The 14,106-nt window shown below is 42.5% G+C and overlaps 1 protein-coding gene and 1 long non-coding RNA gene across 2 annotated transcripts in view; both read left to right on the top strand.

The window, feature by feature from the left end:
* Positions 1-14,106, top strand: part of sdc3 (syndecan 3) — a 40,485-nt gene that overhangs the window by 1,258 nt on the left and 25,121 nt on the right. The gene's annotated exons all lie outside the window — the stretch shown is intronic.
* LOC147818785 (uncharacterized) lies at positions 8,742-11,329 on the top strand. The gene is made up of 2 exons (XR_015437621.1): positions 8,742-9,101; positions 10,855-11,329. It is a non-coding gene; the product is annotated as an uncharacterized LOC147818785 (long non-coding RNA).

Here is a 14,106-nt window from a genome sequence, read left to right as displayed (position 1 = left end):
CCCAACCACCACACACCTCTCTCTCTCCACACACACACACCTCCTCTCCGGAACCATCCACACCGAGCTTCACGCGCCCCCCATAGCGCACCCACATCTTCCGTTACCGATTAATCCAGATTTATCCTATGAGGAGGAAGTGGACGAAAGGAGGGGGAGGTTCATTGAATCATTGAGAGAAAAGGAATCAAGGCCCAAAAATAATCTAAATGCGGATCTACATGTGAATGTAAATCGAGGAGACGAGATCGAGTTTATTCTTTATAATACGACATGATTTTTTGTCTCCTTTATTGTCAAATTTGCTGTTGGGCACCTTCTGACCACCACCCATTAAGTCCAGTGCAACCAATAGCCTACTCTGCTCTTGGACTTATACCTCAAGTAAGGATCCACTCCAGATGCTTTTATGACATTTTTCCTCAACAAAGAACAATTACATTGTCAAAATTATTTTAAATTACATCTCGTTGAAAAAAAATCAATGATCTATGAATAAGTGAGTGTTGCTCATTTCAAAATTTTAACAAGCGCAGACAATATGTCTCCAGTTTCACTGTGAAGTCTATTCTGAGTGTATATTGTATGTGTTGGAGGTGTCAAGTTTCCACATCACACTTGTGCATATTGCACAGCGACTGTCCTCCAAACTAGTTGTGATGTCTAAAAAGCTTGTACATCTGAAGCTCAGATGCCTAAAGTGCCTCAACTCAGACTTTTCAGACCAAAATTTAACCTTCCAGCATCAAAATCTGCACACGCTGTACGTCATGCTGCACCGTGAAGGTCAAACATCAAAGTAAAGTCACAATAAGCAGAATAGATTTTTGAATGGAGGTAATGATGGTAATTTCATTGGACACAACTTTATTAAGGATTACCATGTGAGCACAATTTAAACTTAAACTTAGTAAAGCTCTTTAAACCGGATTTTGACACAAGACACAACAACAAAATTACCTAAAAATATATTCTGTAGATGCAGATTCCCTAGCACATTTTCTTGCCTTATTCACCTTTTGCTTTCCTTTCTTTGCTTGGACACAATATTTGTACTGTCAACATCTTGGAGTGCTGTGGTACTGCACTGGTTTTGGCAGGGGTTTACAACGCTACACACACACACACACACACACACACACACACACACACACACACACACACACACACACACACACACACTGATTATTACTGGGTCAGTCAGTTGCAGTCTTTGCCAAAGATCCTTGGCCTCCAGCTGACCTAATCTGCCTTTAAGTGTACAGATGGCGACAGGTGCCACACATATATATATACACACACACACTTAAATACACACTGTGTTAGGAGTGCGCAGAGGGATGCAGGTGTTGCTCAAATAGGTGACACACACACACACACACATGTCAACAGTCCTATAATTGTAAGACTCACCTCAAGCAACTCAGGCCTTGCGCACACACACACACACACACACATGCATTTGACAAGATGTTTCTGTAGCTGCTTCTCTGCTTCAAACCAAGGGATTCATGTGTATTTGTTGTGCTGAGTGATGCCTAGTGTTGTGTCTCTATGGGTATTTCCTGTTATTGAAGCTATGACATCATATCCGGCCGACTGTATTTTTACATGGGAGACCAATTTCCCACAGACATCTGTTATGTCCCATGGATAGCCTGTGTGTTTGTGTGTGTGTGTGTGAGAGAGAGAGAGAGCGTGTGCATCCGTCTGCCTTCATGAGAGCACTGACTGTCCATCTGTCTGTGTGTGGGCTCAAAAATAGTGAATCTCCACTGCCAAAAACTTGTTCTCGCCAGCCCTCGCTCCTTGAAGTGTGTGTGATAGTGTGTGTGTGTGTGTGTGTGTGTGGGGAGGAAAAGCGTTGTGTTCTTGAAGATCATGTTTAACTCATGGAATGAATCAGTGTTTTGTGCCTCCAACAGCAGACAAAGCCCCCCATAGAGAGAGGAAGAAAGAGAGAAGGAGCAAGAAAGAGGAAAAAATAGCCCGAACGAGGCGGATTGAGGGCGAGTGTGGAATGTGAGAGGCAATTTGACACAGGAAGTGAGTCCGTTCTCACTCTCCTGGAGGACAAAGTCCCTTCACACACTCACACACATGGTGGCAGGTAGAAACACTCCAGGGGTGGAAGAAGTATTTCAGGTGTGTGTGTGAAAGGGTGGGTGAGGGTATCGGGGGTCACCAACCAGTGGAAGGAGGAAATGAAAAGGATCACGGTTCGTATCCCGAGATGCCTTTCAGACGGCATCGTCCGGAGGTGAGCATGGACAGAGAGAGAGAGAGAATAATGACAGCCTTCAGTGAGGAGAAACAACTCGCCCCCCCCGCCCCCCGTCTCCTCCCTTTGGCTGTTTGTGTGTGTGTGTGTACATATGCTGCTCACCCGTATCTGAAAGCAATTTCTTATCACATGGGAGGGACTGGCTTGGCAGATGTGCCGCATTTGACTGAAATTAGTTTTCCTTTCTCATGGAGAGTTTTTTTTTTTTAGTGTTTTATTCAACTCAATAGGAAAAGAATTTCCCATTTACTATTAGACTGATAACAGTGGGTGAGGACTGAGAAACCTGCTTTCACAAAACCTGTTACTTCAATGTGTCGTCCCTCTGAGCTCAGAGAACAACGGGAGCTCAGAATTTGCAGCTAAAACTCCAGTTTAACTAAAAAGTAACTAAAAGCTGAATACAAAAACTGTCAATTTAAATGAGGATAAAACAGTTGCCCTCATTATTGGCCCCAAGAGAGCTGAAAAGACTTCACAGCAATCTCCCTTTAACCTCTAATGTCGTGCTGCATACTAATAATTTAGGTGTCAAATTTGAGTCTTTTCTGGATGTTTCTGCAGTAGTCACATGAAGAAACGTGTGTAGTCTGAGAAGGGAAACTCAGGGCAAAAGAAGTCTAGAGGATGCTCATTGCTGCTTGTCCCTCTAACTCTTAATTGCTGCGAGCTCATGGTAACAAATGAAGGCAAACCAGATGAGTGTTTGAGTTGAAAGTGCTGAGAAATGAATCCCAGCATTTGTGTCTTCACGACTAGATGATTACATTTGATTATACTCCTGCCTCAGCTAATGTAGCTCGCCTGCAGATGGTTGAAACTGCTGCAGCTCATCTTCTAACAAAGAGCGTGTTACTCCAGTGTTGCAGAGAAGTATATGTCTGAATTGCTTTGCCCATATAGTAACTTAAAGTCTCTCAGGTCGGCCAACCAGTGTTGTTCTCAGAGCTCAACTTGAAATGAAAGGAGACAGAGCATCTGCATCTTTCTTTGCCCAAAAACTTAATTGTTTACCTCTCACTATTAAGCGTATATTCTGGTATTTATATCAACATGACTCTTATTCTCATAATTGTGGCCATTTTGACTATAGGGCACGATAGCTTTGCACTCAACACCTTTGTTGTGAAGATTTGGATTAACTGCAGCTAAATGTACAGCCATTCCCAGGGTGAAAAATACCAGAATTTTCCTTTTTTAAATCATCCAATTCACTATTGAAATAATAGTAATAAAGAAACTTCTCTAGACCCATTTATAGACTTGTATTTCCTCTTTTCTTAACTGAAGTTTTGATCCAGCTTCCGTTTGGTTGTTTCTATTTTGTTGCTCTATCCAGCCTGTTTAAAATTGCCAAATGGTTTTATTGTGAAAAAAACATATCTTTTGTTTTGAAAAGTGCTAGTCTCCTTATCCATACTCATGCCTAGGTGTTGTACTTTATCAGCTGCGTGGCTCTCTGTGACTCACTGCCAGTCCCAGTTTAGAAAGTACCTGATTTCTTCATCTGGCTTCACAACATTGTGCAACACTAAACTTTCTCAGTGGAATGTGTTCAATTCGTCCCACGTATTAGAAAGAATGCCTCTATAGCCTCAATTCATCCAGCTGGAAACACTGGCTCCTCTAACCATGACATGTAACACACAAGTGCAGACACGCTTGCTCACATATATGCACTGATGCACATTAACATTAAGCTCCTGAATATCTCTCACAAACACACACACATTTGCAGTGCTAGTGAATAGTTGTGGTGGTGTGCAGTCGTTTTGTTTATTCAGTGAGTCAGGGAGACGGAGAATGCTGGAGGTGTTTTTAGGTAGGTCAAAACAGGCTAGAAACACAGGTCGTGTAGATACTATACACACACACACACAGATTCTCCCTTGCAGTAATTGGGCAGCACTGCGCAGACATACTCACATACGTATTCTCTGGAGAGGGGAGTTAGATGAATATAGAGACAAGAGGAGGGAGGAGGATAGGAGAGGACTGGAAAAAAAAGGGAGCTGAGCAGACCACAAGATAATGAGAAAGAGGGGAGGAAATAAAATGGAGAGAGGTAAGGATGGAAAAAGAGTTAAGGTAATGGTGAGATGGGGATGTTAGATAGCAGTGGAAAGGCGTGAGAGTGTGAAAAAAGGGCAACAGATCGAGCACAGAGAGATCAAAAGAGGATGAATAAAGAAGTCCAGACACTGAGGGAAGGAAAGGGATCAGGAGTGGGGGAAAAAAAAAAGTGGGAGGCGAGGGAAAGAGCGATAGAGGAAGAGAAAGGAAGAAGATGGGGGATATTGGGACACGGAAATGGAGAGAGAGACAGAGACGGGGGAAATGAGGGCCGGATGATGGGGATGACGGCGAGGGGATAGAGCAAGGCCACAACGATGGGAGATGGAGCCAGGATGGAGGGATGTCGAGAGAGCGAGGGTGGGGGAGGGAGGCGTGCACTACTCATTCCCAGGAGACCGTGCTCTACCTGCTCTCCACGGCCGTCGCCATGACAACCAGCATGGCTGCTGCTGTCACAGCTTTATTGCCCCTCTCTCATCCCTCACTTCCCTCTCTTTCTCCCTTTCATTCTGTTTCGTCTCATTTTTTTTTCTCGTCACCTCTGTTGCTTCTTTCATTCACAGCTATTCGTGTCTCATTGTCTATTTTGTGACTCCATCCTTTCCCCTTTTTCATTTTATTTTCTTTATTCTCCTTTTCCTCCTCCCTCCTTTGTCCTCCTCCTCTTTTTCCGTCTGTTCTGCTACAATAAATTGAAAAATAGAGAAGGGGAGAGACGGCAGTTATGTTTCACCTTTTACAGTAGTGCGTTTGTGTGTTTGAGTGTGCGTATGTGTGTGTTTGTGCTATTACAGGACTCTAAATTAGAGAGCATAAATGCAGTGCCGTCTCCCAAAACCACAAAGCATTCTGGGATCTCTGTGTGTTAGAGCTTTCGCTATAAATAAAAACCCCAGAAACAGGGCGCCTCCTTCCCACTAACAAACGTGTGTGTGTGTGTGTGTGTGTGTGTGTGTGTGTGTGTGTGTGTGTGTGTGTGTGTGTGTGACAGTGAGAATCACAGATGCTCTTCCACCAGCATATTAACGCTGCTTATCATTTTTCATTCATATCATTCATGTGTATATTTGTATCCCTTTAGCACTGCTCTCTTTCCTCACACGTTTCCGCAACGATGGGGTAATTGTGTTAACGAGGGGCCGGATGGGCGGGGTCATGCATAGCTGAAACCCGCTGTGGTCCAATGGGACTGCTGGAATGTGTATTTCCTGGCAGGCAGCTGATAAGAGCTGAGGATGTGATAAGGCCGAGCTTCACACTCCCGACCGAACCCTGAGTGTCGTCTCTGTGAGGCTGGCCCCTGTCTGACCTCTAGCCCTTGACTCCCCCCACCATCTCCCTCTCCATCTGTTGGCCCATTTGTTTGTCTTATGGTAATTTTGTCAGCAACTTTAGATTTATTAATTTCTGTCACTTGACATTTTGTACATTTCAGTCCAAGTCTTAGTCAACAGTTATGGAGTTATACTTAAATTATAGTCTGAACGTTGTATTCCAGTTAAATATGAAAACTTCATCACAAAACTTTATCACAAATGTTCACTCTTGATCTTGGAAATAGTGACTTAACAAAGGTCTGCTAACTGGCATTCTCTGGAGCTCTCAACTGTATTGCATGGTCTTTATCAGCAGATGATGGCGTTTGCTCAGTCGTCATGGAGATGGATCTGTTCACATACAGTATGAGTTAGGATTTCATTTCGCAGATCCACAGCGCTACGGATCTTGATTTGTGATTGTTTTAGAGCTGCAACTTTTAGTCAACTAAAATAAATAATTCAATTAACAGAAAATGAAACTTGTTATAGTTGTTAACTATCTGGTTCTTGCTTCTATAAAAGGAATATATGCTGGTTTTCTTAATCCTCTCTGATGTTAAACTGAGTATCTTTGGCTACTAGACTGTTGGTCAGACAAAACAAGACATTTTAGATATCACCTTGGACTTTTTGACCTTTTGACATTTTTTTTTTTTTTTTTTTACTATTTTCTGACATTTTCAGAACAAAATCACTTGAAAACTAAACAAGAGATTAATTGCTTATGTAGATAATTATTACTTCTAATGCCAAACACATGTGTCCCTCGTTCAGTTCTAGGTGGGGGCGTCCTTTGTGTGTCACTTCCCATCTCTGTCCCCTCGTTTCCTGCCGTCGCTCTAATGTCGACTCCCTAATAAAACCAGAAAACAGCCAAAAAATACCTAAAAAGGAGCCAAACACTCTCTGCTTCCACCGTGTGATTTATATTTTTGTAAATTGAATTTTTTGGGGTTTGGGACTGTTGGTAAGAGAAAATGTTACTTTGGGGTTAGGTGCACTTACGATGTCTGTTCCTTTTTTTTTCACATTTTATAGACTAAACATTCATCCATGGACACTTGACAAGGTATTGATTTGGCCATAAAATAATATAGTGTATTTTATTAACTGTGCTCTTTTTCTATGATATAATAAAAAAACAAATGACCAAACCTTGGAACAGAGTTATAGGTTGAGCTCCCGGCCGCCACTAATGACACCAAATCTCTCCTGCTTTCAATGCTCTGTACAAAGAGCCTGTTTCGGTGTCTGCATACGATTGGGCGAGACATTTTTGACTTCCTCTGCCTGGAAGTTCTACCACTATTCCTCCGGGAGCCCGTCTTTGAAAATGGCCACTATGGCCACTCAAACCCCGGTAAGTTTGTTTGGCCTTAATAGTGGTAGAGAGTGCTCGTAAATGAAGACACAGTGGAAGTGAGAGAGCGCCAGGGGAGCGTCTTTAAGGCCCTGCAGTACTGAAGGTAGATGCCTGCAAGCTCATGCCTGAGTATGTAAATGTTTTGTCATCTAATTTGGCAAACATTTACATACTGACGAAATGTCACTTCATTTTGTCTCGTCTTTAATTTGTCAGTGTCACAGTTCAGCGTCACAGTTCTTTGATAACAAAGAGATTTTGTCAGTTTTAATTTACAGATATCTTTTTCTGATGCATGTTTTTCATCAAGGCAGATAGAGAATTAACCACGGTTTTTTATTTTTAATATTAAAGGGTTTTCTGACACTAATATTTCATCACAGCTCCATTAAAATTTGCAGTGCGACAGAGGTCTGCTTGTTTGCATACTGATGTGAGTGTGTTTTTGTACTTAATTGGTCATGGGGTTATAGCATGGACACAGGAAGTGAGTATTTATAGCTCTGGCCTTCAAGCTTCAAATCAGGAGGGAGCTTCCTGAGTGGTGCACAAAGGGGGGATTTATATAGGTGTGTGTTTTTACATGTGCATGTTTACATGTGAAAGAGAGGCAGAGAAGGTGATGAAGGAGCACAGGGAGGCTGCCTGTGCGCACAAGAGCGAGCAATACTGTGTGCGAGAGGCATGTGACTGTGTATGTGTGCGTTTGAATTATTTAGCCCAACGTCCCGACAGAGGAGTGAACGAGGTCAGGAGCTCATTGCTGCAACGTTTTTCCTCTCTCCATCCATCCATCTCTACACCATCCACCCACCAGCTCTCTTCCTCCTCCTCCTCCTCCTCGTCTACTGTCGTTGCTGTAGAGCTCCTCGTTTCTTCTGTCTGTCTTAATAAACAGGAAGTTAGAAACAAAAGGCTTTCCCACATGTTATTCACGTCCCCTCTATTATTGGCAAGCCATGAGGGAAGACCATCGATCCAATTAAATACAGACACTGAAACCTGTGTGTGTGTGTGTGTGTGTGTGTGTGTGTATGAGAGTATAAATGTGTATGTGTGTTTGTGTGTGGACCCTCTGATGTAAACCTTTGAACTCTGTTGCTTTAAAGGGGCTCTTTCAAAGGCGTTTGCAGTTTGAATGAGCCACTGAAGCTAATGAGCTGTGTGTGTGTGTGTGTGTGTGTGTGTGTGTATGTAATGTGTGTGTGTGTGTGTGTGTGTGTGTTTGAGAGGGTAGGGAATTTTGTAATATTGCTTGGTGGTTGCAGGAGGATTCTTCCCATAGGGCCTTTCTATAAACGCCTCCACTCGCATTCACACACACTCAAACACACACGCACACACACACACTTTTGCGGCAGCAGGTGATTCATTCTTAATCTTTCATTCCAACAGTTGTGGATTAGCCCTAATCTTAGCCAGCAGAGACCCAGGTCTGAAAGGCTGATTGACACTGAGAGTGTGTGTGTGTGTGTGTCTGTGTCTTCTCGAGTGTATTGTTTATTTAGCTGTGCGTGTGTGTGATGTGATAATTGTTTCCCTTGTTGGACTGAGTGGGGTGTCTGTATGACATGACATGATATGACTGAGGCAGATACACATGACAGATTGACAGGTCACACAACACTGAAACATTAGACACAGCGGCAGGAGGAGGAGGAGGAGGAGGAGGCACTGATAGAGAAGAGGCACTTACTTCTGACATTAATTCCTTTTCTGACACTTTGGAACGAGCTCAGACACCACCTGTGTAAGTTGCAATTGTATTGAATTGGGTTATAGTTTACTTAAGGGCTGGAAATAACGGTTATTTTCATGATTGATTAGCAAGCAACATCTGCGCTTAAAACACTTTAATCACTTAAAACAATAAAAAATACCCATCATACTTTCTCAGAGCTTAAGGTGACGTCATCAAACGTATTGTTTTGTTTGACCAACAGCTGAAAGTACAAAGATCCGCAGTTTACATTGATGTCAGTCAAGAAAAAGCAGCAGAGACCATCAAATTTCTCTTTAATTGACATCAAAAGTCGCCCACAACTTACTGTCACTGTTGGTGAGTAGGGTTTGGGTCGGTTGGGTTTAATAGAAGCCAAAGTTCTCAAATGTTAATGTTGTCTTGATACCAGCAGTTGTACAAGAACAATAAATAAATTAATGTAGGGGTGCAACTAATGATTGAAATAGTTTAGACGTCTATAAAATATCAGACAGTAGTGAAACAGGTTCTGATTGCTTGCTTTGTTCAACCGTCAGTCCAGAACCAAAAGATGTTCAAGTTACTAAATAAGAAAACCAAAACAAAAAAAAAAAGCTAAATAAATTTCTGTTGAACTACATCAGGATTATTTATCAAATTGTCAATTTCTGTTGTAAATCCCATGCAGGTGTCCCTCTCTCCTCTTATACTTGGTGCCGTCTGTACCAAGACAAGTACTGAGGTTCAGGTGTCATGGCAGCTTAGCGGTTAAGAGGCGTACACTCCACTGTGGTTGCGGCACGTCATTCCCCCTTTCTATCGCTTCATTTCATGTTATGTACAAAAATACTTTAACAATTACTGAGGTGTAAAACCCAACCCTAATTGTAAGAAGAAATGCTTGGCTTAGTTATTGCTGAGCATAAATTGTATCATAACACCTGATAAAACATGGGAAATGTTCATGGTTGAACACTCCCAGAAAAATTGAACAAAGCAACAAGGTGTGGCGACAGATTTGAAAGTGATTAGATATTGTGTGGAGATGGAGGGAGAGGAGATTTGAAGGGAATGAAAGGGGAATGAGGTCAGAGGCAATCACAGACAAAAGTGATACGAAAGGATACGGTGGCAGAGGAGGGGGAAAAAAGCAGATTGGAGAGAAGAAGAAAATGCAGCAGACGTGGAGAGGAAAGGCGAGATAGAGGAAAGAATTTGTTAATATGTATAAGTGGTAAAAAGATATGAGAAGCTTTAGGTGGAGCGAAATGATAAAGGAGCAGTGGAGCTGACGAGGAAGAAAAAGAGAATGAAAGGGAGATGGATGGGGTGGACTGGTGTCCTAGTAGCAGCAAAAAGAGAGAGAGAGAGAGAGAGAGACTGGTGGTAAACGCAGGCCTGTAAAGAGCTTAGAGCAGCTGAGACGGATTGAATGGAGAGAACAACCTGGACAGGATTACACCGAGACCGAAGAGAGAGGAGGGCCGCAAGAGCAAGATCGTATCATAACCCATATATTTCCCTGTCCTTGAGTAACACGTTTCCACTGGTTTACACTGAGTCACACTTTAATTAAACTGAACCAGTGGTACCAAGGAATTAATGATCACTGATTATTATACCAAGCACTCAGGAGCTAATCTATGCGTTAGACAATCATTCTCGAGCCATTAGTTACTTAAATCCACCTTTTAATTAATTAGTCAGTGAGTAATGTTGCCTACAGAGGGATGAAGCTATCTTTAACTGTACCGCTAAAGAAAAGAATGAGCATGCTCTCACGCAGAGCTTGTGATTATATTTATTTTAGAGCTGAGGTGATTCAATAAAAGCTGAAGGGAGAAAACACTGTCTGAGTGGCAACAGGGAACTTCTTCCAGAATAATAATGAATGCTGTTCTATAAATTTTCCACCCCTAATCCTCAATATCACCATCAAGCTGTTTTATTAACACCATTTATCTTGTTTAGCCTGTACATAAAACTGATATTGTGTGGTCTGTGGTTTACATGTGGGATCCACACGGCTCTTCTGCGCAGCATCTCCTGTTATAGTGTGGGTTGTCAGATATGGTTCTTTTATACAGGTTTTGGTTTTGTCTCTTAACAGGCAAGCCAGTTACCAACCTGGCAACCTCACTATGATGACAAGACTTCGGGACGCAGTACATCGTTACTGTGCCAGGCTGTTTTTTGCCAAGAAAGCAAATACGTGTATTTTCCCCAAAATGCTGAACTATTCTTGAAATGAAATGTGAGCCCTTGTTACAGGTTGCATACCTGAGCTGCAAACAGTACAACCAGAGAGTGTTTTTTCTTGCTCAGACTATTTCATCTGAACATTTTTAGAAGCCTGAAAATAGAAAATGGTCTTTTTTATTATTTTTTTTTTTTCAAGAAAAAAGGAAAATTTGAAGAAAAGGGCATGAAGGATAAATTAACCATATTTTTTGTCTTTTCTTATCTGTTCCCACATGAACCACGGTTCTGTCTTGGGAACACTAACACTCTGTTGAACTGCTAGTGCTATTAAAAGTGATGCAACTAATGATTGTTTTTATTATTAATTTAACCTGTTGATTATTTTTTGATGAACTGAGCACTTAATCTGTAAAATGAGCGAAAATATAAATAAATAAATTAAAAAAAAAACCCATCACAGAGTCAAAGGTAACATCTTTAAATATCTTGTATTGTCCGACCAACAGTCCAAAACCAAAAGATACTTTATGTACAGTTTACAATGATAAGAAACAGAGGAAAAAGGCAAATCCTCACATTTAAACAGCTGGAGCTGGAAAAGACGACATAAGTGATTAATTCATTGTCTTTTCATTTTTTCCAAAAGAACGTAAAAATACAATAAATAGAATAATATTGAATTAATTAATTAATCACATGATGCAAAAATATTAAATACCATATGTACATCAGCTGAGACAACACAAGAGCCATTCATTGGAGAAAAACAAAACAGTACAAAGCAAATGTCTCATTTCCCTGTTTCTCATGTTGGCTCATAAGTGATTGAAGTCTTCTGACAGTGATTTGTTAGAGTTAATCAGTAACTCATGATAAATGTCTTATTGGGTCACAAGCATCCGGTCTGTGCGGCCCATTAAGACAGAGACCATATGCTGCTCTTGCCTTTATGTAGATTTCCCTCCGTCACCAGATCTCACAACCTGCGTAATTAGTGTTCGATATCAAGGGCTGTTATGATACAGAATCAATCGGCTGTCTGGCTGCGCTGACAGTCAGTTGGCCTGCAGTCATCGGCTGGAAACCGCTCTGAGGCTTGAGACTTGCTGCACCTTCGCCAAAGTCAGTCGACCAATGGGAGTGAGCCAAGAGAGCGTAGCAAGGTCGGCTGCTTGGGATGCCCCCGGAGCAGCAATTTGTTTACCTCCTTTGTGTGTGGGTATGGCATAATAATAATAATAATACACATCACGCCCTCTGCACACACACACACCCACTCAAATGGGTGCTTCTTTCCATCCCAGATTGAATTACACAAGGCTGATTGGATTTTTCTCCCCTGCATCAAAGACAAAAACACTTCTCTCTTGTTCTCCACCCTCCCCGCCTCTGGCTCCATCATCCAACCATCCCTCACTAATTTTTTTTTTTTTTCCCCCCTCCTTTTAAGTATTCTCCATTTGTACCTTTCCTCTCCAAAACTCTTGCCTTTTATGCATTGATTTTTATCCTACTCCTTGTCATTCATCCTTGGCGTCTGTATAGTCGCATGACTGTCATTAGCCTGATTACACAGGCTGTAATTATACGAACACACACGCAGATGCTGCCTTGTGACTCACATCACTGTGTATGAGCAGAAATGTGATTCTCATCATCGTGTGTGTGTGTGTGTGTGTGTGTGTGTGTGTGTGTGTGTGTGTGTGTGTGTGTGTGTTAAGGTTTTCGATTTGGGGCTGAGAGGAGACCATTGATTACCGTATTTGAGTGCCCCTCTCTCTCGCTTTCTGCTACACAAAGGCATCATGGTCTGCGGGGTGCTCTCTCTCACACGCAGCCACATTTCTGAGCCCCTTTGAAAAGTTCCTTAGAAACACCAGAAAAGTTCCAGCCACAGGCGCCACGCCCTCCCACTGGCCCTGCAGAAATAGGCCCATTGAGCCAGGCTATAATCACACACACACACACACACACACACACACACACACACACACACACACACACATAAATCCGCATTCAGCCTCTCTCCTTCTCCTCTCTCTCTCTCTCCCCACCACTTCATGGAAGCAGCCACAAAAACGCAGTCATTGACCCACCAGCCAACCAGCAGCATTAACTGCTCACTGCAACGTTTCCCTACTAAACATCACTACACACACACACACACACACACACACACACACACACACACAAATCCTCATAAACGCATAAATGCAGGGCAGCGTATTGTTGAGTGTGGGAGCGGCACTTGTGTCAGAATCTCAAGGCATTTCAGGCAGCAGGACAGTGACACACACACACACACACACACACACACACACTCAGAGATGCATGTTTCATAAGGTCATCTATAATGGAGATGGATTCCACACAGAGAGGCCTCGTTTGTGTGTCTGTGTGTGTTTGTCCGTGTGTATGTGTGTGTGTTCGCTAGCCTTGAGATGCGGTCTGTAATCCTGCTGGATTGTCAGATTAGTGTAACAGCTGGGTCCTACATACAGATATACATCTCTCTGCCTCTCCGTCTCTGTATCACCCCTCCTCCCATCACACTGCTCTTCCAACTCGGGCCAAGAGCTGTGTGAGTGGATCTATGCATTAGTGTGTGCGTGCGTGCTCGTGTGTGTGTGTGTGGTGGTCTCACAGCTCCAGTCCATTACACGGTTTTAGGCCGGCTGATGTGTCACTACACAGTCATGTGATCTCTACTGAGTCTGCGGCAAGTTTCAGTGTCAGCCGCTCGTTTTGTCTGAGAAAACTGAGACATTACAGGTTAAACACACTCTTCCTCCGGGGGCCGGAGTCGCTGCTCTTTCAGCCCTGATCAGCTGATCATGTCCACTGCAAACACAACGCCCTTTTAAAGAAAAAAAAAAAGAAAAAAATGACAGCCCCTTCAAGCATTGCTTTTCTTCATTTATCCATTTTAAAATTATAATCCTTCAGAATTCAGTCCTAGTTGAGTTTGTTGTGACCGAAATCGGCAGCTAGAAGAAGTACCAGAACGGTAAGCGTAGTTAATTGGTTATGTTGTTTGTCAGCTTGTAGCTGACAGTGGCTGATACAGTGTTAGTGGCTGTGCTAATGCAAGCTCTCCCTCTCTGTACTGACAAGGTTTCAGTGACTGGTGAAACAGCAGGCAGTATCAAGATGGTTAGAG

Source organism: Seriola lalandi, unplaced genomic scaffold (assembly GCF_002814215.2).
Source record: "Seriola lalandi dorsalis isolate HSWRI2012SDOR001 ecotype SW California unplaced genomic scaffold, Sedor1 jcf7180002054476, whole genome shotgun sequence".
NCBI classification, from domain to species: domain Eukaryota; kingdom Metazoa; phylum Chordata; class Actinopteri; order Carangiformes; family Carangidae; genus Seriola; species Seriola lalandi.
Note: the sequence above shows the minus strand (reverse complement) of the source record. Positions and strands in the feature narration are given on the sequence as shown.